Source organism: Bidens hawaiensis, unplaced genomic scaffold, assembly GCF_021521415.1.
Source record: "Bidens hawaiensis isolate Kalapana, Puna unplaced genomic scaffold, B.hawaiensis_p1.1 tig00052414_1, whole genome shotgun sequence".
Lineage (NCBI taxonomy): Eukaryota > Viridiplantae > Streptophyta > Magnoliopsida > Asterales > Asteraceae > Bidens > Bidens hawaiensis.
The window spans coordinates 19,865-24,671 of NW_027499425.1; the positions used below are offsets into that span (position 1 = coordinate 19,865).

General features: G+C 39.8%; 1 pseudogene; it reads right to left on the reverse strand.

The window, feature by feature from the left end:
- Nucleotides 1-4,492: 4,492 nt before the first annotated feature.
- LOC143599610 (U6 spliceosomal RNA) lies at nt 4,493-4,601 on the reverse strand (annotated as a pseudogene).
- Between the last annotated feature and the right edge of the window lie 206 nt (nt 4,602-4,807).

Here is a 4,807-nt window from a genome sequence, read left to right on the forward strand (position 1 = left end):
ACCGTTCGAAGGGTGTTGAGGTTCGATGACACTATTTATGACCCGAGCGAGTACCACAAAGATCTGATAATAGGTTTGTTTAGACGTTTATTTTATTCTGATAACCTTGATGACTCCATGTACAACAAGGCATACTTGTTCTTATACACTGCCTTGGTGGACGAAAAGCAGGGTTTGACGAATGTCGTATCATGCTCCAATCGGCATTTGTTGCGTTAGTGTTGAATAAGTCCTAAAATTTCTCTGAAATGATCTTTGATCATCTCAAAGAAAATTGTAATGTTGGGAAACGACGCGTAAAGTTCTTAATGTATCCTCGATTCATCTAATTGTTTGTTCAAGATGCAATTAGGGATTTGGTGATCGATCCAACATATGTTAATGATGAATTTATTTTGGATCACATGAAGGCAGGCACTATGCGAAGGATGAAGTCATATCGTCAAACTTCTCCTCCTAGATTCAAAAGATTGATTGGTCATCTGGTGAATCCATATTATGTATGTCCTAACAATGATCGCTGGATCCACGATGATTCGGATTCTGAGTGTGAGGAAGGACCAAGTGGGAACAATGGAGACGAGGGTGATGATAATGATGGTAATGGTGGTAATGGGGGTAATGGTGGCAATGGTGGTGATGGTGATGCCCATGCTGAACAACAAGCTGCGGTTGAGGCTACTTTAGCTGCTACTATAGCTGCTCAACGCAAAAGAAAAGAAAAAGAGTTTGTGGGTGAAGGGTTGTCTAAGCGACGAGTGTCGGCTGGTGCTGGAACTCATTTGGAGTTCAACCTCCAAGTTCGTCCGCTCCTCAAAGACCGGTGGTGCCGCTTACTACTAGCACCCCGGAATTAACTTTGACGACCACGCTTACATCGGATCCGAGGCTTGGTATGATTCCACAATTAGTTTTATCTACAATACCAAGGCCTACAACTGTTACTTCGATGGTTTCTCCTACACCGATGATGATGCCTCCACCACCAATGGATTTTTCATATTTGAGGCTTAACCGAACTCAAGGACCGGTTCAACCAATTCCTTCTTCATTTCTTAATATGTCTCATGATCAACAGATGAACATGGTCTTGAGTCTACTTCATTTGTATGAAATCGAATGTCTTCTAACCGAATGACTCAAGAACGCATGATGGAAAATCAAAAGAAGCTGGTAAGTTATGTATCAATCTGCTAGAAGGAGACAAAGGCCCTCCGTGAGATTGTTGAGTCTCAGGGGGTGAAAATAAAACAACAGGAAGATCTTATTTTGCAGCTAACATGCAAGGATGATGAACTAAAGAAGCTCAAAAACAATGAAGAAGATCCAGATGCTTCGGGTACTGGAGGAAGTGATCCTAAACAAACTCATGGCTCGGCTTCAGGTGCTAGTACTAGTGCAGCTGGTGATTCGGGAAAAAAGATCATCGATTATCATGATACTACTGCTGCTACACCCATTGAGATGATCAAAGCTGATACTGTCATTTTTGTTAATGGTGCGGGGGTCGTTAGAAGCATTGTCAATGCGAATGAGATTGAGGAAGGACTGTTTGTTGAAAGGTCACTAACACGAGAGCAGATTTCCATACTGCTTGGTCTAAACGATGATGAATTAACTGTGTTGGAGGCTGAGGACGATGTGGAAGTTGAAAATGACGAAGAGATATTAGATGATCCGACTGTTGAGATGAGTACAACATTTATTTATGAGGATGAGGAAGTGGAGATCGAGGACATGACTGTTGAGGAATACCCTGATGTATTTCAACACACTAATGTTGATCAGGGTGCTCCTGTATTTGCTAAGGAAACGGTCAAAGCAGCAGAAGACAATCTGGAGAAGATTTGCAAGAGCAAGAATGTTATTGATACAAGATTTGATTCAAAACCCGATCTGTCCAGTGCTGACATTCAAGAATGGTTTTCTTATCGGTACAAGAACTCTCGTAAGATTTTTGACGGTATGTGGATCAAGAGCATAATGTTGAAGCTATCTCTCGAGCTCAAGCAAATCAGATGACCTCCTTCAAGACTGTATCTAAAGTTCAAGGTGATATTATTTCATGGTTGTTTGAATCTGATTTAAATGTATGTAGTATCAAATGGGAGAAGGGCGTTCAGTATTATGAGAAGATTACTGACGTTCTTTCTTTACCAAGATGGGACGTACGGACTTTGGCGTATCATCCTTTTATAAGCTGTGGGGGAGTTCAACATGCAGATTGGTTTCACAAACATTTGTTGTTTGATGTCAATCATGGGTTTGTTTTCCTTAAACCACAGGTCCCTAAACGTAATCGTATCGATGAAATTGATCAAAGGACAGGTTGGAGGAAGCTGGTTCTTAAGGTAAAGCCGCCAAAGACCATGAAGCTTGTGCCGGTGAAGTCATTGAATCAACACATGTATTTATCTTTCAACCGCTGGTACTACGACAACCGAACTAGCGATGCCATTATTGTGTTGGGTAAAGGCTTAAAGACCGAGCTGATAAAGATCATTGATCCGATGTGGCTTGTGAATTTAATGGAGACCGAAAATGACGTGCTATTCATGAATAAGATATTGATTGAGCGTCGTGAAGACTATAACCGAGCAATGCAATTTCAACGCGTTGTTCGTGTGTATCATGAACATGGTATTCACAGCTGCAGAGATTGGTAGACAAGACGCTTCAAGTAAGTTAAAGACAAAGAGCTCAAGACGAGGGGGTGTCTGTTAGTACACGGTTTTGCGTCTCTATTCTTTGTATTTATCATTTTGTATTTATCATTTATTTAATTTAAAATTTATTTATATTTAAGATAGTTCGTTAGTGGAACAAGCTAGTTCGTTAAGGATGTTTAACGAACTAGCCCTTAAGTTAACTTCCTCCTGATTCGTTAAATATGTTTAACAAATCAGGGGGTGTTTCGTTAAGTTTATCTATTTAATGTATGTAATGAAGTGGGTGGCTAGTTCGTTACAGGATGTGTAACGAAGTCTCATCTTCTATTTATAGTGGGTTCGTCCACTGCATAATTGAACTTTTGAGTATAAGATTAACGAACCTCTGCCCGATTGTTCTCTCAAGCTTCATATTAATTAATTATTCAATCTATACACATATATACAACTAATACTAATATAAACGACATATAATCATATAAACAATGAACTAGATCTGTAATTGTTAGTACATCCTAGATCCGAGATCGATTTAGGGTTTCTCAGGGTTTGAAATCTCATCTTTTTCCTCAATAATTTACAATTAATCAATTTTTACGCGCTCTTACAAACCGATTAAGGAATCACCAACCAAACTAGCACTTTTAACCAAAAAAATAATTTTCCTACTGATCATATACTAAAAACGAGACCCCCAATCTGATAGGGTTGACCAATCCTTCAAATAGCACCCCGAATGACAACAATTAACGATTTCAACATTCAAGAACCCTAGAAATCGGTATTTATCAATTGACCTATCACTAAAACTCCAGTGGTCATGAACTTTTAGTATAATATATTAGACCTACCTGGGAATCTTTTGACACCAATAACTTCAACGTTTGACCTCGGGAAGCGTGGCAAACGAATTTAATCCGAATCTGTCCATAGTTCAAGAAATGGCTTAATTGACCATCTTAACAACCTAGATAATGAAATTAAAGATCACGGAGTGTAGTACACACCTTGAACGACCTCCAAAGCTTGGAATTGAATTAACTCGATCAAAATCAAAGGGTTTGGGGCCATGGAATCATACGGCCAGATTAGGGTTAGGGGAGAGTTTTAGTTATAATATTAATCAGTTTTCACTTTAAGCCCTTGCACTTTGTAATTTGATCAATCTTGCTTCCTAACTAAATAAAATTCTTCTTTGGACATGCCCATAGGTTCCCAAGCCCTCAAGAGAATCATGAGAATTTAATTTACAAACTTTACAAACGTTTGGTTTTACGAGAATTTTTGGGATGTTACAAGTCAACCCTTTTTACATTGGGATTCGTCCCCGAAACCCACTGATTCGGAAACAAGTGCGGTTAGAGTCTCATCACCTCGTCCTTCTACTGCCAAGTATCCACGGAACACTCCCTATAATCAGATGTCTCGACCTTCTACTTCCTTGTAGTCAAAGCGGGACTATCCCTTCAAGCCGATCACCATCAATGCCAAGACTATAAACATTCCTCGTTCATAAAAGATTCCCGCTAACGTCACTACTGAGTGGTAAGTGCTCATATTTGTAGCTCACAACCCTACGAACACCCACCGCTAAAACTTTAACATACCACTTAATTCTCTCATTCCCGGGGGTAACTAAGTTAAAACACAAATGGGCCACACGAATATACTTTAGTTGGGTATTCCCAATGAGACAAATCACCCGCCTCCAACGGCACGAACCCCTCCACAATCTTGTCCAAATCATGGGTGATAATAATTTTCTCAATAACCAATTTCCTCATTTCCTCCCAAGTCATTCTCTTATCATCCATATATCCTATAGTTTGAACTATCTTATCTCAATTTGTGCGTGTCATCCTTACGCAGGGGCCATGCTAATCTCCTCTGTATCGTTCCAATTTTATCGTTTCAAATTTCTCGTACAGAGAAGGGTCATACTTCTTAAAATCACCACAGGGTATCCACGAGAATCAATCTTGCCAACGTAACCTCTATCCTCAACATGACCAGATAACGTCACCCAAGACTCGTCTGTAGCCTCCTTCATCCTCCGACCACCCTCGGCCCCTTTAATCTTGTCATAGCACCAATACCTTCACAACCTCAGCAATCATTTTAGGCATATTATTAAACAC